At 44.2% G+C, this 20438-nt stretch overlaps 27 non-coding genes across 27 annotated transcripts; all 27 read left to right on the top strand.

The window, feature by feature from the left end:
- Positions 1–6097: 6097 nt before the first annotated feature.
- Positions 6098–6180, top strand: trnal-aag (transfer RNA leucine (anticodon AAG)). Its single transcript has one exon. It is a non-coding gene; the product is annotated as a tRNA-Leu (tRNA).
- A 253-nt stretch (positions 6181–6433) lies between these two features.
- Positions 6434–6516, top strand: trnal-aag (transfer RNA leucine (anticodon AAG)). The gene has a single exon. It is a non-coding gene; the product is annotated as a tRNA-Leu (tRNA).
- A 1563-nt stretch (positions 6517–8079) lies between these two features.
- On the top strand, positions 8080–8162 carry trnal-aag (transfer RNA leucine (anticodon AAG)). The gene has a single exon. It is a non-coding gene; the product is annotated as a tRNA-Leu (tRNA).
- A 253-nt stretch (positions 8163–8415) lies between these two features.
- On the top strand, positions 8416–8498 carry trnal-aag (transfer RNA leucine (anticodon AAG)). The gene has a single exon. It is a non-coding gene; the product is annotated as a tRNA-Leu (tRNA).
- Positions 8499–10253: 1755 nt separating this feature from the next.
- On the top strand, positions 10254–10336 carry trnal-aag (transfer RNA leucine (anticodon AAG)). The gene has a single exon. It is a non-coding gene; the product is annotated as a tRNA-Leu (tRNA).
- Positions 10337–10608: 272 nt separating this feature from the next.
- trnal-aag (transfer RNA leucine (anticodon AAG)) lies at positions 10609–10691 on the top strand. The gene has a single exon. It is a non-coding gene; the product is annotated as a tRNA-Leu (tRNA).
- Positions 10692–10944: 253 nt separating this feature from the next.
- Positions 10945–11027, top strand: trnal-aag (transfer RNA leucine (anticodon AAG)). Its single transcript has one exon. It is a non-coding gene; the product is annotated as a tRNA-Leu (tRNA).
- A 764-nt stretch (positions 11028–11791) lies between these two features.
- On the top strand, positions 11792–11874 carry trnal-aag (transfer RNA leucine (anticodon AAG)). Its single transcript has one exon. It is a non-coding gene; the product is annotated as a tRNA-Leu (tRNA).
- Positions 11875–12319: 445 nt separating this feature from the next.
- On the top strand, positions 12320–12402 carry trnal-aag (transfer RNA leucine (anticodon AAG)). Its single transcript has one exon. It is a non-coding gene; the product is annotated as a tRNA-Leu (tRNA).
- Positions 12403–12655: 253 nt separating this feature from the next.
- Positions 12656–12738, top strand: trnal-aag (transfer RNA leucine (anticodon AAG)). The gene has a single exon. It is a non-coding gene; the product is annotated as a tRNA-Leu (tRNA).
- A 589-nt stretch (positions 12739–13327) lies between these two features.
- Positions 13328–13410, top strand: trnal-aag (transfer RNA leucine (anticodon AAG)). The gene has a single exon. It is a non-coding gene; the product is annotated as a tRNA-Leu (tRNA).
- Positions 13411–13664: 254 nt separating this feature from the next.
- Positions 13665–13747, top strand: trnal-aag (transfer RNA leucine (anticodon AAG)). Its single transcript has one exon. It is a non-coding gene; the product is annotated as a tRNA-Leu (tRNA).
- A 252-nt stretch (positions 13748–13999) lies between these two features.
- On the top strand, positions 14000–14082 carry trnal-aag (transfer RNA leucine (anticodon AAG)). Its single transcript has one exon. It is a non-coding gene; the product is annotated as a tRNA-Leu (tRNA).
- A 253-nt stretch (positions 14083–14335) lies between these two features.
- Positions 14336–14418, top strand: trnal-aag (transfer RNA leucine (anticodon AAG)). The gene has a single exon. It is a non-coding gene; the product is annotated as a tRNA-Leu (tRNA).
- Positions 14419–15007: 589 nt separating this feature from the next.
- trnal-aag (transfer RNA leucine (anticodon AAG)) lies at positions 15008–15090 on the top strand. Its single transcript has one exon. It is a non-coding gene; the product is annotated as a tRNA-Leu (tRNA).
- Positions 15091–15344: 254 nt separating this feature from the next.
- trnal-aag (transfer RNA leucine (anticodon AAG)) lies at positions 15345–15427 on the top strand. The gene has a single exon. It is a non-coding gene; the product is annotated as a tRNA-Leu (tRNA).
- A 253-nt stretch (positions 15428–15680) lies between these two features.
- Positions 15681–15763, top strand: trnal-aag (transfer RNA leucine (anticodon AAG)). The gene has a single exon. It is a non-coding gene; the product is annotated as a tRNA-Leu (tRNA).
- A 254-nt stretch (positions 15764–16017) lies between these two features.
- On the top strand, positions 16018–16100 carry trnal-aag (transfer RNA leucine (anticodon AAG)). Its single transcript has one exon. It is a non-coding gene; the product is annotated as a tRNA-Leu (tRNA).
- A 236-nt stretch (positions 16101–16336) lies between these two features.
- trnal-aag (transfer RNA leucine (anticodon AAG)) lies at positions 16337–16419 on the top strand. The gene has a single exon. It is a non-coding gene; the product is annotated as a tRNA-Leu (tRNA).
- A 427-nt stretch (positions 16420–16846) lies between these two features.
- On the top strand, positions 16847–16929 carry trnal-aag (transfer RNA leucine (anticodon AAG)). Its single transcript has one exon. It is a non-coding gene; the product is annotated as a tRNA-Leu (tRNA).
- Positions 16930–17182: 253 nt separating this feature from the next.
- Positions 17183–17265, top strand: trnal-aag (transfer RNA leucine (anticodon AAG)). Its single transcript has one exon. It is a non-coding gene; the product is annotated as a tRNA-Leu (tRNA).
- Positions 17266–17537: 272 nt separating this feature from the next.
- On the top strand, positions 17538–17620 carry trnal-gag (transfer RNA leucine (anticodon GAG)). Its single transcript has one exon. It is a non-coding gene; the product is annotated as a tRNA-Leu (tRNA).
- A 589-nt stretch (positions 17621–18209) lies between these two features.
- trnal-aag (transfer RNA leucine (anticodon AAG)) lies at positions 18210–18292 on the top strand. Its single transcript has one exon. It is a non-coding gene; the product is annotated as a tRNA-Leu (tRNA).
- Positions 18293–18881: 589 nt separating this feature from the next.
- trnal-aag (transfer RNA leucine (anticodon AAG)) lies at positions 18882–18964 on the top strand. The gene has a single exon. It is a non-coding gene; the product is annotated as a tRNA-Leu (tRNA).
- Positions 18965–19217: 253 nt separating this feature from the next.
- On the top strand, positions 19218–19300 carry trnal-aag (transfer RNA leucine (anticodon AAG)). Its single transcript has one exon. It is a non-coding gene; the product is annotated as a tRNA-Leu (tRNA).
- A 272-nt stretch (positions 19301–19572) lies between these two features.
- trnal-gag (transfer RNA leucine (anticodon GAG)) lies at positions 19573–19655 on the top strand. The gene has a single exon. It is a non-coding gene; the product is annotated as a tRNA-Leu (tRNA).
- Positions 19656–20244: 589 nt separating this feature from the next.
- trnal-aag (transfer RNA leucine (anticodon AAG)) lies at positions 20245–20327 on the top strand. The gene has a single exon. It is a non-coding gene; the product is annotated as a tRNA-Leu (tRNA).
- The last annotated feature ends 111 nt before the right edge of the window (positions 20328–20438 follow it).

Here is a 20438-nt window from a genome sequence, read left to right on the forward strand (position 1 = left end):
CGGCCTAAAAAAGGACGTAAGGGATTGGGCTAACACTTGCCTTGATTGCCAACGGGCCAAAGTACACCGCCACACTAAAGCTCCGTTAGAGTTGTTCCCAGTGCCAGAGAGGCGGTTTGACCATGTTAACGTGGATCTGGTTGGCCCTCTGCCTTCCTCTCATGGTTTCACCTACCTGTTGACCATGGTTGACAGGACCACCCGTTGGCCCGAGGCAGTGCCACTGACATCGTTGACCGCTGTCGAGATGACCCGGGCATTTATCGGCACCTGGGTTGCCCGTTTTGGCACCCCTTCGGACATTTCCTCTGACCGGGGCGCGCAGTTCACGTCTGAGCTGTGGAACGCGGTGGCCCAGAGCCTCGGAAGGAAACTCCACCGCACGACTGCATACCACCCGCAGGCTAATGGGCGCCGTTCTGGTCGGTTGATACGGCCACCTCCCAACATTATTTTTCGTATGGTGAATTCTGGGGGGACGTGTGTAGTGAATGTGACTGCATAATTCACCTTTGTTCTTGTTTTGTTGTACACGCAATTGCGACTGTTCCGGGATCACGGTCCCTTTAAATGTTTTGTTATGTTGTGACGTAGAGTCCCTTGCTTGTGAGGTTACAGGGCTGCGCCATCTTGAGTGTTGTTATGGTAATAATAAACGAGACACACGCTGCTGTTCTCAACTCGCGGAATTGCCTTTCATTACAAACGCAACTTCCACACTATTACCATTAATGTAACAAAACCAAAAAGTACTTGTGGTCTAGGTGGCACCATTGCTTACCAATTCCTGCGTTGCAGATCCACCACTGAGCTCCATCCTACAGACCCCACTAAACCCCCGGGCGTTCCCTCTAAAAGTGACCCTAATGGCTTCCACTTGGGTTCTTCACTGGTTCCAGCTAGGTGATGTGGTGGAAGATTTTGCACAGACAATCGTTAAGTAAGAAACAAAGGCTCTGAGTCAAGTATGTCTTTTCTCCGTTTATTTCCTTGCAATGGAAAAAGGGTCACAACAGCTACGTGGTCAGTAGACTGTCAACAACCTCCTTTTTTTCCCAACACATCGAGGCAGTTCTTATACCTAAATTTAGATATCGGTGGCGTCAACAGAAACCTTTGACCATCTTGTTGAGTATCTACAGCCAGGGTACTGGGAACATCTTATCCATGTAAGACACGTCAGTTCTTTGACCGTGTCCTTGCTCTCCCAACATGCTAAAACAAAGGTGGTCATAGACATAACAAACACTTCAATCTCTACAGCTATGACGCTGGAAACATCTAATCCAAGAGGGAGACATCAGTTCTTATGTCAGGGCCTTTGTGACCTAAGCACTTGCAACTAATACACTGGTTATACAAATGAAGCATTTAAAAGGGTCACATATCATTTTCCCATTACAGTGACCTTATTGAACTCATCTCCCTGGTGTGAGGTCTCAACCCCAGCGTGGCGGCAGGAGGCCGCAAGGGGGCGCCGACGAACGCGTCCTCCGGAGCCAATCACCGGAATTCGGAACACCCACGAGAGAGGAGACCTATAAGAGCAGGCCGACGCAGCGCGCAAAGTGTGAGGTATTGCAAGTACGCTTCTCTGCTGAACCCTTTGTTTCGCTGCCCCTGAATTCCCGTAGAACCAGTGAGCTTCCGTGTATCGACCTTCCGCCTTCTCTCGACTATGAACCTGCCTACTCCCTGGATCAGATCCGTCTCTTGCCATCCCGTGTCTCCGAACCACTGCCTGTCCCCGGATTCCCCGTACTGCCTTTTCCCTTGAGACTACAGTTGCCTGTAGTCCCAAATAAACATTGAGAGCTCTGCTCTTGGGTCTCAGTCTGTCTCCTGAGTCCATTCGTTACACCTGGTTAGCCAGCCACACCTCGGAGGAGTCAGGTATCTGCAAAAGTGAGAGTCTACCACGATCCCTGGGAGCAGGACGAGGTCTTGGTGACTTCTGCGCTTATGAAAGTTCAATCTTTTGTTTTGTTTCCTCTCATTTGTTAATTTTGTTTAACAAATGGTTTAAACTTGGTAAAATAATGAGTTACATTACATTACATGTCATTTAGCTGATACTTTTATCCAAAGCGACTTACAATAAGTGCATTCAACCATAGGGATACAAACTCAGAAGAACAAGAAACAAGAAAGTGCAATTTCATCAAATAAGCCAATTTTAAATTTGCTATAGATAAGTGGCGTTACAAGTATAATTTAAGTGCTAAAATTTGTTAGTATTTCAGTGGAGGTAGAGTCTTAAGAGGTGTATCTTTAGTTTGGGGTGGAAGTTGTGAAGGCTCTCTGTGGTCCTGGTGTCTTCAGAGAGCTCGTTCCACCATTTAGGAGCAGGACAGCAAAGAGTCGTTGTGGTGGCGGGGTGTGGTTAGCTCAGCTTCAGGGGGGAGAGCGGGGGAGTGGTTCAGGGGACGGCGCCGGCAGGAGAGTAAGGAGCACAGGTGGAAATGATCAGAACTGATTGTGTGTCTCTTGAAAAGCAGTGAGCAGGACCTGGAGAGAAAAAGACTCTGCAGTAGACGCTCAGGGGCAAGGCCGAGGAGGACAAACACGGCAAACCTGCTCACTGCAAGGAAATAAAATAAAACATATTGCTCTGAAGAACCGTGTCTCTGTGCGTCCTTACGCGAACCCCAAAGGTGGTAGCTCGAACCTGCTACAGTGGCGGCCAACGTGGGGATGGACGTAAATGACAGAGAGGGACCGATGCAGCCGGCGAACACACTCTGCCGGATGCTGCGGGAGACCGCGGTAATGTTTGCGGTGCTCGGTGGTGACAGGTCAGGAAAATACCCAATTATTGTACCGAAAAGCCGCCAGGAAATAATTTTCCAGGCGGCTCACTATGACCCGATGGCGGGCCACATGGGTAGCGATAAAACTCTGGATCGGATAGTGGCCCGATTTTACTGGCCAGGCATCTGGGCGGATGTGCGGATGTGCCCTTTGTGGTCACACGCCAGGTAGGGGACGTCGACTATGAGGTGGTGCGATCTGAAAGGGGCGGGGCCACACAGATCTACCATCTCAACCGCCTCAAAGCATGGAGGGAGGCGAAGTCCGTGTCCCTGGTGTCTGCAGTAGCGGAGAGGAGCTGGGGCCAGAGGTCCCAAAGTCCACCTATCTGACCCGGCTCCCGTTTGACGCCCATCTCTCTGCAGCCCAGCAAGCGGACATAGCCGGGTTGCAAGACCAATTTAATAATGTGTTCTCCTCTCTGCCAGGTCACACGGATCTCATAGCACATCACATTGAGACGTCCCCGGGCGTGACGGTGCGGTCACGGCCCTACAGGTTACCTGAACACAAAAGGAAAATTGTTCAGCGATAATTGGCCGCTATGCTGGAGATGAGGGTAATAGAGGAGTCCAACAGCGCCTGGTGCTGCCCCATCGTTCTTGTCGCCAAGAAGGACGGCTCGATAAGGTTCTGCGTGGACTATCGCAGGGTGAATGCGGTGTCACGGTTTGATGCGTACCCGATGCCCCGGGTCGACGAATTCCTGGACCGATTGGGCACCGTGCATTTTTTTTTACAACACTGGATTTGACCAAGGGCTACTGGCAGATTCCCTTTTCACCAGAGTCCAGGGAAAAGTCGGCTTTCTTCACTCCGTTTGGATTATACCAATTCACCACGCTTCCCTTCGGGTTGTTCGGTGCCCCGGCCACCTTCCAGCGCCTCATGGACCGGGTGCTGCGTCCGCATGCCCCGTATGCTGCTGCCTACCTGGATGACATCATCATACACAGCACCGGGCGGAGCATGTGCGGCGGGTGGGCGCGGTGCTAGAGTCCCTGAGGCAGGCCGGGCTCACCGCCAACCCGGGGAAATGTGCAGTTGGACGCAGGGAGGTACGGTATTTGGGGTACCACTTGGGCGGCAGGAGGGTGCGCCCTCAGGTGGACAAAACCGCAGCCATCGCAGCCGGCCCTCGGCCCAAGACAAAAAAAGAGGTGAGGCAGTTTTTGGGGCTGGCAGGCTACTACAGGAGGTTCATCCCGGGCTTTGCGGAGCTGACCAGCCCCTTGACTGACGTGACCCGGAAAGGTGCCTCAGATCCGGTCCAGTGGACGGAGCGGTGCCAGTGGGCAGTTGAGGGGGTGAAACGAGCCCTCTGTGGGGAACCACTGCTCCATACACCTAACTTCTCTCTCCCTTTTGTCTTGCAGACTGATGCGTCGAACAGAGGGCTGGGGGCCGTTTTGTCCCAGCAGGTGCAGGGGGTGGACCGCCCGGTCCTCTACATCAGCCGGAAACTGTCGGAGCAAGAGGCCAGGTACAGTACTGTGGAGAAAGAGTGCCTGGCCATCCGGTGGGCGGTTGACTCCCTGCGGTACTACCTTCTGGGACGCCAGTTCACCCTCTGTTCGGACAATGCCCCGCTGCAGTGGCTCCACCGCATGAAGGTTGCCAACGCGGTGCCAACGTGGCGGACTTCCTCTCCCGCCCTCAGGAGGGAGGGGGGAGTCAGTTCGGCCGGATGCCTCCCCGGCCTAAGTCGGGCGGTGGGGGTATGAGGTGGCGGGGTGTGGTTAGCTCAGCTGCAGGGGGTAGAGCGGGGGAGTGGTTCAGGGGACGGCAGGAGAGTAAGGAGCACAGGTGGAAATGATCAGAACTGATTGTGTGTCACTTGAAAAGCAGTGAGCAAGACCTGGAGAGAAAAAGACTCTGCAGCAGACGCTCAGGGGCAAGGCCGAGGAGCGGAGCAGAGCCGAGGAGGACAACCTCGCCAAACCTGCTCACTGCAAGGAAATGAAATAAAAGATATTGCTCCAAAGAATCGTGTCTCCGTGCGTCCTTACGCGAACCCCAAAGGTGGTAGCTCAAACCTGCTACAGTCGTAATCTAGTTGAGTGTTTTGCTCTCAGTGAGGAGGAACAAGCAGTTTATTAGATGCAGAGCCGAGAGTGCGGGTCGGGATGTAGGGTTTGACCATGTCCTGGATGTAAGCTGGACCCGCTCCATTCACAGCATGGTACGTGAGCACAATGTTTTCAACGGATGCGGGCAGGGACCGGTAGCCAGTGAAGAGAGCGGAGGAGTGGAGTAGTGTGGGAGAATTTAGGAAGATTAAAGACCAGTCGAGCTGCTGCATTGTGGATGAGCTGCAGAGGTTGAATGGCGGTAGCAGGGATACCTGTGTGATGAAAAACAATATGTAACATATTGCTCTCTGAATTAAAATGTCGCAACAGTTTTTGTGTTAAAGAGTTGAAACATAATATTCCATGTGAGATGTGTGATTAAGAGGCATATTTAACAAATCATAGCAATATGTTTTTCATCATTTTAGCTAATTTCAGTATTTTTAGGTCAGGATTGCAAAGCGGTCTGAGGTACTGCGTTCAGGTTGAAGAATTCACTTCAAAAGTGTGATGAAAAACAAATGTAATCTGTGACAGCATGATATTTTTTATAATTTCCACTATTTAACATATTTCTCAGTCAGGATGGCCGGTCTAAGGCGCTGCGTTCAAATCCCACTTCTGACAAAAGGTTAAAACAAGTGTTTTAATTTCTGTAAAGTCCAAAACAAGAGGTTGCGAGGGAAACTGTGAAAAAGGCATTCATGTAACAAATAAATGTCCACTTACGTGAATGTGTCTGCCACAAGGGAGGACGCTGCAGGTATCAGACCTGATATTTCTCGCTCTTTTGTAAAAAAGGATGTGCAATTCAATGATATATGAAATGTAGGTTATCCTAGTATTTGTCATAATTTCAGTGTTTGAGGTATTTTACAGTCAGGATGGCCGAGTGGTCTAAGGCGCTGCGTTAAGGTCGCAGTCTCCCCTGGAGGCGTAGGTTCAAATCCCACTTCTGACAAAAGGTTAAGATAATTTTTTTAATTTCTGTAAAGTCCAAAACAAGAGGTTGCGAGGGAAACCGTGAAAAAGGCATTCATGTAACAAATAAATGTCCACTTACGTGAATGTGTATGTGCCACAAGGGAGGACGCTGCAGGTATCAGAGCTGATATTTCTCGCTCTTTTGTAAAAAAGGATGTGCAATTCAATGATATATGAAATGTAGGTTATCCTGCTATTTGTCATATTTTCAATATTTGAGGTATTTTACAGTCAGGATGGCTGAGTGGTCTAAGGCGCTGCGTTAAGGTCGCAGTCTCCCCTGGAGGCGTGGGTTCAAATCCCACTTCTGACAAAAGGTTAAGACAATTCTTTAAATTTCTGTGAAGTCCAAAACAAGAGGTTGCGAGGGAAACCGTGAAAAAGGCATTCATGTAACAAATAAATGTCCAGTTACGTGAATGTGTATGTGCCACAAGGAAGGACGCTGCAGGTATCAGACCTGATATTTCTCGCTCTTTTGTAAAAAAGGATGTGCAATTCAATGATATATGAAATGTAGGTTATCCTAGTATTTGTCATAATTTCAGTGTTTGAGGTATTTTACAGTCAGGATGGCCGAGTGGTCTAAGGCGCTGCGTTAAGGTCGCAGTCTCCCCTGGAGGCGTGGGTTCAAATCCCACTTCTGACAAAAGGTTATAAGAAGTGTTTCAATTTCCGTAAAGTCCAAAACATGAGGTTGTGAGGGAAACCGTGAAGAAGGCATTCATGTAACAAGTGAATCCGAAGTGCCTCAAGGGAGGACGCTGCAGGTATCAGACATGATATTTCTCGCTCTTTTGTAAAAAAGGATGTGCAATTCAATGATATATGAAATGTAGGTTATCCTAGTATTTGTCATAATTTCAGTGTTTGAGGTATTTTACAGTCAGGATGGCCGAGTGGTCTAAGGCGCTGCGTTAAGGTCGCAGTCTCCCCTGGAGGCGTAGGTTCAAATCCCACTTCTGACAAAAGGTTAAGATAATTTTTTTAATTTCTGTAAAGTCCAAAACAAGAGGTTGCGAGGGAAACCGTGAAAAAGGCATTCATGTAACAAATAAATGTCCACTTACGTGAATGTGTATGTGCCACAAGGGAGGACGCTGCAGGTATCAGAGCTGATATTTCTCGCTCTTTTGTAAAAAAGGATGTGCAATTCAATGATATATGAAATGTAGGTTATCCTGCTATTTGTCATATTTTCAATATTTGAGGTATTTTACAGTCAGGATGGCTGAGTGGTCTAAGGCGCTGTGTTAAGGTCGCAGTCTCCCCTGGAGGCGTGGGTTCAAATCCCACTTCAGACAAAAGGTTAAGACAATTCTTTAAATTTCTGTAAAGTCCAAAACAAGAGGTTGCGAGGGAAACCGTGAAAAAGGCATTCATGTAACAAATAAATGTCCAGTTACGTGAATGTGTATGTGCCACAAGGAAGGACGCTGCAGGTATCAGACCTGATATTTCTCGCTCTTTTGTAAAAAAGGATGTGCAATTCAATGATATATGAAATGTAGGTTATCCTAGTATTTGTCATAATTTCAGTGTTTGAGGTATTTTACAGTCAGGATGGCCGAGTGGTCTAAGGCGCTGCGTTAAGGTAGCAGTCTCCCCTGGAGGCGTGGGTTCAAATCCCACTTCTGACAAAAGGTTATAAGAAGTGTTTCAATTTCCGTAAAGTCCAAAACATGAGGTTGTGAGGGAAACCGTGAAGAAGGCATTCATGTAACAAGTGAATCCGAAGTGCCTCAAGGGAGGACGCTGCAGGTATCAGACATGATATTTCTCGCTCTTTTGTAAAAAAGGATGTGCAATTCAATGATATATGAAATGTAGGTTATCCTAGTATTTGTCATAATTTCAGTGTTTGAGGTATTTTACAGTCAGGATGGCCGAGTGGTCTAAGGCGCTGCGTTAAGGTCGCAGTCTCCCCTGGAGGCGTAGGTTCAAATCCCACTTCTGACAAAAGGTTAAGATAATTTTTTTAATTTCTGTAAAGTCCAAAACAAGAGGTTGCGAGGGAAACCGTGAAAAAGGCATTCATGTAACAAATAAATGTCCACTTACGTGAATGTGTATGTGCCACAAGGGAGGACGCTGCAGGTATCAGAGCTGATATTTCTCGCTCTTTTGTAAAAAAGGATGTGCAATTCAATGATATATGAAATGTAGGTTATCCTGCTATTTGTCATATTTTCAATATTTGAGGTATTTTACAGTCAGGATGGCTGAGTGGTCTAAGGCGCTGCGTTAAGGTCGCAGTCTCCCCTGGAGGCGTGGGTTCAAATCCCACTTCTGACAAAAGGTTAAGACAATTCTTTAAATTTCTGTGAAGTCCAAAACAAGAGGTTGCGAGGGAAACCGTGAAAAAGGCATTCATGTAACAAATAAATGTCCAGTTACGTGAATGTGTATGTGCCACAAGGAAGGACGCTGCAGGTATCAGACCTGATATTTCTCGCTCTTTTGTAAAAAAGGATGTGCAATTCAATGATATATGAAATGTAGGTTATCCTAGTATTTGTCATAATTTCAGTGTTTGAGGTATTTTACAGTCAGGATGGCCGAGTGGTCTAAGGCGCTGCGTTAAGGTCGCAGTCTCCCCTGGAGGCGTGGGTTCAAATCCCACTTCTGACAAAAGGTTATAAGAAGTGTTTCAATTTCCGTAAAGTCCAAAACATGAGGTTGTGAGGGAAACCGTGAAGAAGGCATTCATGTAACAAGTGAATCCGAAGTGCCTCAAGGGAGGACGCTGCAGGTATCAGACATGATATTTCTCGCTCTTTTGTAAAAAAGGATGTGCAATTCAATGATATATGAAATGTAGGTTATCCTAGTATTTGTCATAATTTCAGTGTTTGAGGTATTTTACAGTCAGGATGGCCGAGTGGTCTAAGGCGCTGCGTTAAGGTCGCAGTCTCCCCTGGAGGCGTAGGTTCAAATCCCACTTCTGACAAAAGGTTAAGATAATTTTTTTAATTTCTGTAAAGTCCAAAACAAGAGGTTGCGAGGGAAACCGTGAAAAAGGCATTCATGTAACAAATAAATGTCCACTTACGTGAATGTGTATGTGCCACAAGGGAGGACGCTGCAGGTATCAGAGCTGATATTTCTCGCTCTTTTGTAAAAAAGGATGTGCAATTCAATGATATATGAAATGTAGGTTATCCTGCTATTTGTCATATTTTCAATATTTGAGGTATTTTACAGTCAGGATGGCTGAGTGGTCTAAGGCGCTGTGTTAAGGTCGCAGTCTCCCCTGGAGGCGTGGGTTCAAATCCCACTTCAGACAAAAGGTTAAGACAATTCTTTAAATTTCTGTAAAGTCCAAAACAAGAGGTTGCGAGGGAAACCGTGAAAAAGGCATTCATGTAACAAATAAATGTCCAGTTACGTGAATGTGTATGTGCCACAAGGGAGGACGCTGCAGGTATCAGACCTGATATTTCTCGCTCTTTTGTAAAAAAGGATGTGCAATTCAATGATATATGAAATGTAGGTTATCCTAGTATTTGTCATAATTTCAGTGTTTGAGGTATTTTACAGTCAGGATGGCCGAGTGGTCTAAGGCGCTGCCTTAAGGTCGCAGTCTCCCCTGGAGGCGTGGGTTCAAATCCCACTTCTGACAAAAGGTTATAAGAAGTGTTTCAATTTCCGTAAAGTCCAAAACATGAGGTTGCGAGGGAAACCGTGAAGAAGGCATTCATGTAACAAGTGAATCCGAAGTGCCTCAAGGGAGGACGCTGCAGGTATCAGAGCTGATATTTCTCGCTCTTTTGTAAAAAAGGATGTGCAATTCAATGATATATGAAATGTAGGTTATCCTAGTATTTGTCATAATTTCAGTGTTTGAGGTATTTTACAGTCAGGATGGCCGAGTGGTCTAAGGCGCTGCGTTAAGGTCGCAGTCTCCCCTCGAGGCGTGGGTTCAAATCCCACTTCTGACAAAAGGTTAAGACAATTCTTTAAATTTCTGTAAAGTCCAAAACAAGAGGTTGCGAGGGAAACCGTGAAAAAGGCATTCATGTAACAAATAAATGTCCACTTACGTGAATGTGTATGTGCCTTACACATGTGTAAGTGCCACAAGGGAGGACGCTGCAGGTATCAGAGCTGATATTTCTCGCTCTTTTGTAAAAAAGGATGTGCAATTCAATGATATATGAAATGTAGGTTATCCTGCTATTTGTCATAATTTCAATGTTTGAGGTATTTTACAGTCAGGATAAATGTCCACTTACGTGAATGTGTATGTGCCACAAGGGAGAACGCTGCAGGTATCAGACCTGATATTTCTCGCTCTTTTGTAAAAAAGGATGTGCAATTCAATGATATATGAAATGTAGGTTATCCTAGTATTTGTCATAATTTCAGTGTTTGAGGTATTTTACAGTCAGGATGGCCGAGTGGTCTAAGGCGCTGCGTTAAGGTCGCAGTCTCCCCTGGAGGCGTGGGTTCAAATCCCACTTCTGACAGAAGGTTAAGACAAGTGTTTTAATTTCTGTAAAGTCCAAAACAAGAGGTTGCGAGGGAAACCGTGAAAAAGGCATTCATGTAACAAATAAATGTCCACTTACGTGAATGTGTATGTGCCTTACACATGTGTAAGTGCCACAAGGGAGGACGCTGCAGGTATCAGAGCTGATATTTCTCGCTCTTTTGTAAAAAAGGATGTGCAATTCAATGATATATGAAATGTAGGTTATCCTAGTATTTGTCATAATTTCAGTGTTTGAGGTATTTTACAGTCAGGATGGCCGAGTGGTCTAAGGCGCTGCGTTAAGGTCGCAGTCTCCCCTGGAGGCGTGGGTTCAAATCCCACTTCTGACAGAAGTTTAAGACAATTTTTTAAATTTCTGTAAAGTCCAAAACAAGAGGTTGCGAGGGAAACCGTGAAAAAGGCATTCATGTAACAAATAAATGTCCAGTTACGTGAATGTGTATGTGCCACAAGGGAGGACGCTGCAGGTATCAGACCTGATATTTCTCGCTCTTTTGTAAAAAAGGATGTGCAATTCAATGATATATGAAATGTAGGTTATCCTAGTATTTGTCATAATTTCAGTGTTTGAGGTATTTTACAGTCAGGATGGCCGAGTGGTCTAAGGCGCTGCGTTAAGGTCGCAGTCTCCCCTGGAGGCGTGGGTTCAAATCCCACTTCTGACAAAAGGTTATAAGAAGTGTTTCAATTTCCGTAAAGTCCAAAACATGAGGTTGCGAGGGAAACCGTGAAGAAGGCATTCATGTAACAAGTGAATCCGAAGTGCCTCAAGGGAGGACGCTGCAGGTATCAGAGCTGATATTTCTCGCTCTTTTGTAAAAAAGGATGTGCAATTCAATGATATATGAAATGTAGGTTATCCTAGTATTTGTCATAATTTCAGTGTTTGAGGTATTTTACAGTCAGGATGGCCGAGTGGTCTAAGGCGCTGCGTTAAGGTCGCAGTCTCCCCTCGAGGCGTGGGTTCAAATCCCACTTCTGACAAAAGGTTAAGACAATTCTTTAAATTTCTGTAAAGTCCAAAACAAGAGGTTGCGAGGGAAACCGTGAAAAAGGCATTCATGTAACAAATAAATGTCCACTTACGTGAATGTGTATGTGCCTTACACATGTGTAAGTGCCACAAGGGAGGACGCTGCAGGTATCAGAGCTGATATTTCTCGCTCTTTTGTAAAAAAGGATGTGCAATTCAATGATATATGAAATGTAGGTTATCCTGCTATTTGTCATAATTTCAATGTTTGAGGTATTTTACAGTCAGGATAAATGTCCACTTACGTGAATGTGTATGTGCCACAAGGGAGAACGCTGCAGGTATCAGACCTGATATTTCTCGCTCTTTTGTAAAAAAGGATGTGCAATTCAATGATATATGAAATGTAGGTTATCCTAGTATTTGTCATAATTTCAGTGTTTGAGGTATTTTACAGTCAGGATGGCCGAGTGGTCTAAGGCGCTGCGTTAAGGTCGCAGTCTCCCCTGGAGGCGTGGGTTCAAATCCCACTTCTGACAGAAGGTTAAGACAAGTGTTTTAATTTCTGTAAAGTCCAAAACAAGAGGTTGCGAGGGAAACCGTGAAAAAGGCATTCATGTAACAAATAAATGTCCACTTACGTGAATGTGTATGTGCCTTACACATGTGTAAGTGCCACAAGGGAGGACGCTGCAGGTATCAGAGCTGATATTTCTCGCTCTTTTGTAAAAAAGGATGTGCAATTCAATGATATATGAAATGTAGGTTATCCTGCTATTTGTCATAATTTCAATGTTTGAGGTATTTTACAGTCAGGATAAATGTCCACTTACGTGAATGTGTATGTGCCACAAGGGAGGACGCTGCAGGTATCAGAGCTGATATTTCTCGCTCTTTTGTAAAAAAGGATGTGCAATTCAATGATAAATGAAATGTAGGTTATCCTGCTATTTGTCATGATTTCAATGTTTGAGGTATTTTACAGTCAGGATGGCCGAGTGGTCTAAGGCGCTGCGTTAAGGTCGCAGTCTCCCCTGGAGGCGTGGGTTCAAATCCCACTTCTGACAGAAGGTTAAGACAATTTTTTAAATTTCTGTAAAGTCCAAAACAAGAGGTTGCGAGGGAAACCGTGAAAAAGGCATTCATGTAACAAATAAATGTCCAGTTACGTGAATGTGTATGTGCCACAAGGGAGGACGCTGCAGGTATCAGACCTGATATTTCTCGCTCTTTTGTAAAAAAGGATGTGCAATTCAATGATATATGAAATGTAGGTTATCCTAGTATTTGTCATAATTTCAGTGTTTGAGGTATTTTACAGTCAGGATGGCCGAGTGGTCTAAGGCGCTGCGTTAAGGTCGCAGTCTCCCCTGGAGGCGTGGGTTCAAATCCCACTTCTGACAAAAAGGTTAAGACAAGTGTTTTAATTTCTGTAAAGTCCAAAACAAGAGGTTGCGAGGGAAACTGTGAAAAAGGCATTCATGTAACAAATAAATGTCCACTTACGTGAATGTGTATGTGCCACAAGGGAGAACGCTGCAGGTATCAGACCTGATATTTCTCGCTCCTTTGTAAAAAAGGATGTGCAATTCAATGATAGATGAAATATAGGTTATCCTAGTATTTGTCATAATTTCAGTGTTTGAGGTATTTTACAGTCAGGATGGCCGAGTGGTCTAAGGCGCTGCGTTAAGGTCGCAGTCTCCCCTGGAGGCGTGGGGTCAAATCACACTTCTGGCAAAAGGTTAAGACAATTCTTTAAATTTCTGTAAAGTCCAAAACAAGAGGTTGCGAGGGAAACCGTGAAAAAGGCATTCATGTAACAATAAATGTCCAGTTACGTGAATGTGTATGTGCCACAAGGGAGGACGCTGCAGGTATCAGAGCTGATATTTCTCGCTCTTTTGTAAAAAAGGATGTGCAATTCAATGATATATGAAATATAGGTTATCCTGCTATTTGTCATAATTTCAGTGTTTGAGGTATTTTACAGTCAGGATGGCCGAGTGGTCTAAGGCGCTGCGTTAAGGTCGCAGTCTCCCCTGGAGGCGTGGGTTCAAATCCCACTTCTGACAAAAAGGTTAAGACAAGTGTTTTAATTTCTGTAAAGTCCAAAACAAGAGGTTGCGAGGGAAACCGTGAAAAAGGCATTCATGTAACAAATAAATGTCCACTTACGTGAATGTGTATGTGCCACAAGGGAGAACGCTGCAGGTATCAGACCTGATATTTCTCGCTCTTTTGTAAAAAAGGATGTGCAATTCAATGATATATGAAATGTAGGTTATCCTAGTATTTGTCATAATTTCAGTGTTTGAGGTATTTTTCAGTCAGGATGGCCGAGTGGTCTAAGGCGCTGCGTTAAGGTCGCAGTCTCCCCTGGAGGCGTGGGTTCAAATCCCACTTCTGACAGAAGGTTAAGACAAGTGTTTTAATATCTGTAAAGTCCAAAACAAGAGGTTACGAGGGAAACCGTGAAAAAGGCATTCATGTAACAATAAATGTCCACTTACGTGAATGTGTATGTGCCACAAGGGAGGACGCTGCAGGTATCAGAGCTGATATTTCTCGCTCTTTTGTAAAAAAGGATGTGCAATTCAATGATAAATGAAATGTAGGTTATCCTGCTATTTGTCATGATTTCAATGTTTGAGGTATTTTACAGTCAGGATGGCCGAGTGGTCTAAGGCGCTGCGTTAAGGTCGCAGTCTCCCCTGGAGGCGTGGGTTCAAATCCCACTTCTGACAGAAGGTTAAGACAATTTTTTAAATTTCTGTAAAGTCCAAAACAAGAGGTTGCGAGGGAAACCGTGAAAAAGGCATTCATGTAACAAATAAATGTCCAGTTACGTGAATGTGTATGTGCCACAAGGGAGGACGCTGCAGGTATCAGACCTGATATTTCTCGCTCTTTTGTAAAAAAGGATGTGCAATTCAATGATATATGAAATGTAGGTTATCCTAGTATTTGTCATAATTTCAGTGTTTGAGGTATTTTACAGTCAGGATGGCCGAGTGGTCTAAGGTGCTGCGTTAAGGTCGCAGTCTCCCCTGGAGGCGTGGGTTCAAATCCCACTTCTGACAAAAAGGTTAAGACAAGTGTTTTAATTTCTGTAAAGTCCAAAACAAGAGGTTGCGAGGGAAACTGTGAAAAAGGCATTCATGTAACAAATAAATGTCCACTTACGTGAATGTGTATGTGCCACAAGGGAGAACGCTGCAGGTATCAGACCTGATATTTCTCGCTCCTTTGTAAAAAAGGATGTGCAATTCAATGATAGATGAAATATAGGTTATCCTAGTATTTGTCATAATTTCAGTGTTTGAGGTATTTTACAGTCAGGATGGCCGAGTGGTCTAAGGCGCTGCGTTAAGGTCGCAGTCTCCCCTGGAGGCGTGGGGTCAAATCACACTTCTGGCAAAAGGTTAAGACAATTCTTTAAATTTCTGTAAAGTCCAAAACAAGAGGTTGCGAGGGAAACCGTGAAAAAGGCATTCATGTAACAATAAATGTCCAGTTACGTGAATGTGTATGTGCCACAAGGGAGGACGCTGCAGGTATCAGAGCTGATATTTCTCGCTCTTTTGTAAAAAAGGATGTGCAATTCAATGATATATGAAATATAGGTTATCCTGCTATTTGTCATAATTTCAGTGTTTGAGGTATTTTACAGTCAGGATGGCCGAGTGGTCTAAGGCGCTGCGTTAAGGTCGCAGTCTCCCCTGGAGGCGTGGGTTCAAATCCCACTTCTGACAAAAAGGTTAAGACAAGTGTTTTAATTTCTGTAAAGTCCAAAACAAGAGGTTGCGAGGGAAACCGTGAAAAAGGCATTCATGTAACAAATAAATGTCCAGTTACGTGAATGTGTATGTGCCACAAGGGAGGACGCTGCAGGTATCAGACCTGATATTTCTCGCTCTTTTGTAAAAAAGGATGTGCAATTCAATGATATATGAAATGTAGGTTATCCTAGTATTTGTCATAATTTCAGTGTTTGAGGTATTTTACAGTCAGGATGGCCGAGTGGTCTAAGGCGCTGCGTTAAGGTCGCAGTCTCCCCTGGAGGCGTGGGTTCAAATCCCACTTCTGACAAAAAGGTTAAGACAAGTGTTTTAATTGCTGTAAAGTCCAAAACAAGAGGTTGCGAGGGAAACCGTGAAAAAGGCATTTATGTAACAATAAATGTCCACTTACGTGAATGTGTATGTGCCACAAGGGAGGACGCTGCAGGTATCAGAGCTGATATTTCTCGCTCTTTTGTAAAAAAGGATGTGCAATTCAATGATATATGAAATATAGGTTATCCTGCTATTTGTCATAATTTCAGTGTTTGAGGTATTTTACAGTCAGGATGGCCGAGTGGTCTAAGGCGCTGCGTTAAGGTCGCAGTCTCCCCTGGAGGCGTGGGTTCAAATCCCACTTCTGACAAAAAGGTTAAGACAAGTGTTTTAATTTCTGTAAAGTCCAAAACAAGAGGTTGCGAGGGAAACCGTGAAAAAGGCATTCATGTAACAAATAAATGTCCAGTTACGTGAATGTGTATGTGCCACAAGGGAGGACGCTGCAGGTATCAGACCTGATATTTCTCGCTCCTTTGTAAAAAAGGATGTGCAATTCAATGATAGATGAAATACAGGTTATCCTAGTATTTGTCATAATTTCAGTGTTTGAGGTATTTTACAGTCAGGATGGCCGAGTGGTCTAAGGCGCTGCGTTAAGGTCGCAGTCTCCCCTGGAGGCGTGGGTTCAAATCCCACTTCTGACAAAAGGTTATAAGAAGTGTTTCAATTTCCGTAAAGTCCAAAACATGAGGTTGTGAGGGAAACCGTGAAGAAGGCATTCATGTAACAAGTGAATCCGAAGTGCCTCAAGGGAGGACGCTGCAGGTATCAGACATGATATTTCTCGCTCTTTTGTAAAAAAGGATGTGCAATTCAATGATATATGAAATGTAGGTTATCCTAGTATTTGTCATCATTTCAGTGTTTGAGGTATTTTACAGTCAGGATGGCCGAGTGGTCTAAGGCGCTGCGTTAAGGTCGCAGTCTCCCCTGGAGGCGTGGGTTCAAATCCCACTTCTGACAAAAAGGTTAAGACAAGTGTTTTAATTTCTGTAAAGTCCAAAACAAGAGGTTGCGAGGGAAACCGTGAAAAAGGCATTCATGTAACAAATAAATGTCCAGTTACGTGAATGTGTATGTGCCACAAGGGAGGACGCTGCAGGTATCAGAGCTGATATTTCTCGCTCTTTTGTAAAAAAGGATGTGCAATTCAATGATATATGAAATATAGGTTATCCTGCTATTTGTCATAATTTCAATGTTTGAGGTATTTTACAGTCAGGATAAATGTCCACTTACGTGAATGTGTATGTGCCACAAGGGAGAACGCTGCAGGCATCAGACCTGATATTTCTCGCTCTTTTGTAAAAAAGGATGTGCAATTCAATGATATATGAAATGTAGGTTATCCTAGTATTTGTCATAATTTCAGTGTTTGAGGTATTTTACAGTCAGGATGGCCGAGTGGTCTAAGGCGCTGCGTTAAGGTCGCAGTCTCCCCTGGAGGCGTGGGTTCAAATCCCACTTCTGACAGAAGGTTAAGACAAGTGTTTTAATTTCTGTAAAGTCCAAAACAAGAGGTTGCGAGGGAAACCGTGAAAAAGGCATTCATGTAACAAATAAATGTCCACTTACGTGAATGTGTATGTGCCACAAGGGAGGTCGCTGCAGGTATCAGACCTGATATTTCTCGCTCCTTTGTAAAAAAGGATGTGCAATTCAATGATAGATGAAATATAGGTTATCCTAGTATTTGTCATAATTTCAGTGTTTGAGTTATTTTACAGTCAGGATGGCCGAGTGGTCTAAGGCGCTGCGTTAAGGTCGCAGTCTCCCCTGGAGGCGTGGGTTCAAATCCCACTTCTGACAGAAGGTTAAGACAATTTTTTAAATTTCTGTAAAGTCCAAAACAAGAGGTTGCGAGGGAAACCGTGAAAAAGGCATTCATGTAACAAATAAATGTCCACTTACGTGAATGTGTATGTGCCTTACACATGTGTAAGTGCCACAAGGGAGGACGCTGCAGGTATCAGAGCTGATATTTCTCGCTCTTTTGTAAAAAAGGATGTGCAATTCAATGATAAATGAAATGTAGGTTATCCTGCTATTTGTCATATTTTCAATGTTTTAGGTATTTTGCAGTCAGGATGGCCGAGTGGTCTAAGGCGCTGCGTTGAGGCCGCAGTCTCCCCTGGAGGCGTGGGTTCAAATCCCAATTCTGACAGAAGGTTAAGACAATTCTTTAAATTTCTGTAAAGTCCAAAACAAGAGGTTGCGAGGGAAACCGTGAAAAAGGCATTCATGTAACGAATAAATGTCCACTTACGTGAATGTGTAAGTGCCACAAGGGAGGACGCTGCAGGTATCAGAGCTGATATTTCTCGCTCTTTTGTAAAAAAGGATGTGCAATTCAATGATATATGAAATGTAGGTTATCCTGCTATTTGTCATGATTTCAATGTTTGAGGTATTTTACAGTCAGGATGGCCGAGTGGTCTAAGGCGCTGCGTTAAGGTCGCAGTCTCCCCTGGAGGCGTGGGGTCAAATCACACTTCTGGCAAAAGGTTAAGACAATTCTTTAAATTTCTGTAAAGTCCAAAACAAGAGGTTGCGAGGGAAACCGTGAAAAAGGCATTCATGTAACAAATAAATGTCCACTTACGTGAATGTGTATGTGCCACAAGGGAGGACGCTGCAGGTATCAGACCTGATATTTCTCGCTCTTTTGTAAAAAAGGATGTGCAATTCAATGATATATGAAATGTAGGTTATCCTAGTATTTGTCATAATTTCAGTGTTTGAGGTATTTTTCAGTCAGGATGGCCGAGTGGTCTAAGGCGCTGCGTTAAGGTCGCAGTCTCCCCTGGAGGCGTGGGTTCAAATCCCACTTCTGACAGAAGGTTAAGACAAGTGTTTTAATATCTGTAAAGTCCAAAACAAGAGGTTACGAGGGAAACCGTGAAAAAGGCATTCATGTAAAGAATAAATGTCCACTTACGTGAATGTGTAAGTGCCACAAGGGAGGACGCTGCAGGTATCAGAGCTGATATTTCTCGCTCTTTTGTAAAAAAGGATGTGCAATTCAATGATATATGAAATGTAGGTTATCCTGCTATTTGTCATGATTTCAATGTTTGAGGTATTTTACAGTCAGGATGGCCGAGTGGTCTAAGGCGCTGCGTTAAGGTCGTAGTCTTCCCTGGAGGCAAGGGGTCAAATCACACTTCTGGCAAAAGGTTAAGACAATTCTTTAAATTTCTGTAAAGTCCAAAACAAGAGGTTGCGAGGGAAACCGTGAAAAAGGCATTCATGTAACAAATAAATGTCCACTTACGTGAATGTGTATGTGCCACAAGGGAGGACGCTGCAGGTATCAGACCTGATATTTCTCGCTCTTTTGTAAAAAAGGATGTGCAATTCAATGATATATGAAATGTAGGTTATCCTAGTATTTGTCATAATTTCAGTGTTTGAGGTATTTTTCAGTCAGGATGGCCGAGTGGTCTAAGGCGCTGCGTTAAGGTCGCAGTCTCCCCTGGAGGCGTGGGTTCAAATCCCACTTCTGACAGAAGGTTAAGACAATTTTTTAAATTTCTGTAAAGTCCAAAACAAGAGGTTGCGAGGGAAACCGTGAAAAAGGCATTCATGTAACAAATAAATGTCCACTTACGTGAATGTGTATGTGCCACAAGGGAGGTCGCTGCAGGTATCAGACCTGATATTTCTCGCTCCTTTGTAAAAAAGGATGTGCAATTCAATGATAGATGAAATATAGGTTATCCTAGTATTTGTCATAATTTCAGTGTTTGAGTTATTTTACAGTCAGGATGGCCGAGTGGTCTAAGGCGCTGCGTTAAGGTCGCAGTCTCCCCTGGAGGCGTGGGTTCAAATCCCACTTCTGACAGAAGGTTAAGACAATTTTTTAAATTTCTGTAAAGTCCAAAACAAGAGGTTGCGAGGGAAACCGTGAAAAAGGCATTCATGTAACAAATAAATGTCCACTTACGTGAATGTGTATGTGCCTTACACATGTGTAAGTGCCACAAGGGAGGACGCTGCAGGTATCAGAGCTGATATTTCTCGCTCTTTTGTAAAAAAGGATGTGCAATTCAATGATAAATGAAATGTAGGTTATCCTGCTATTTGTCATATTTTCAATGTTTTAGGTATTTTGCAGTCAGGATGGCCGAGTGGTCTAAGGCGCTGCGTTGAGGCCGCAGTCTCCCCTGGAGGCGTGGGTTCAAATCCCAATTCTGACAGAAGGTTAAGACAATTCTTTAAATTTCTGTAAAGTCCAAAACAAGAGGTTGCGAGGGAAACCGTGAAAAAGGCATTCATGTAACGAATAAATGTCCACTTACGTGAATGTGTAAGTGCCACAAGGGAGGACGCTGCAGGTATCAGAGCTGATATTTCTCGCTCTTTTGTAAAAAAGGATGTGCAATTCAATGATATATGAAATGTAGGTTATCCTGCTATTTGTCATGATTTCAATGTTTGAGGTATTTTACAGTCAGGATGGCCGAGTGGTCTAAGGCGCTGCGTTAAGGTCGCAGTCTCCCCTGGAGGCGTGGGGTCAAATCACACTTCTGGCAAAAGGTTAAGACAATTCTTTAAATTTCTGTAAAGTCCAAAACAAGAGGTTGCGAGGGAAACCGTGAAAAAGGCATTCATGTAACAAATAAATGTCCACTTACGTGAATGTGTATGTGCCACAAGGGAGGACGCTGCAGGTATCAGACCTGATATTTCTCGCTCTTTTGTAAAAAAGGATGTGCAATTCAATGATATATGAAATGTAGGTTATCCTAGTATTTGTCATAATTTCAGTGTTTGAGGTATTTTTCAGTCAGGATGGCCGAGTGGTCTAAGGCGCTGCGTTAAGGTCGCAGTCTCCCCTGGAGGCGTGGGTTCAAATCCCACTTCTGACAGAAGGTTAAGACAAGTGTTTTAATATCTGTAAAGTCCAAAACAAGAGGTTACGAGGGAAACCGTGAAAAAGGCATTCATGTAAAGAATAAATGTCCACTTACGTGAATGTG

The sequence above is a fragment of the Gasterosteus aculeatus genome, chromosome 13, assembly GCF_964276395.1.
Source record: "Gasterosteus aculeatus chromosome 13, fGasAcu3.hap1.1, whole genome shotgun sequence".
Lineage (NCBI taxonomy): Eukaryota > Metazoa > Chordata > Actinopteri > Perciformes > Gasterosteidae > Gasterosteus > Gasterosteus aculeatus.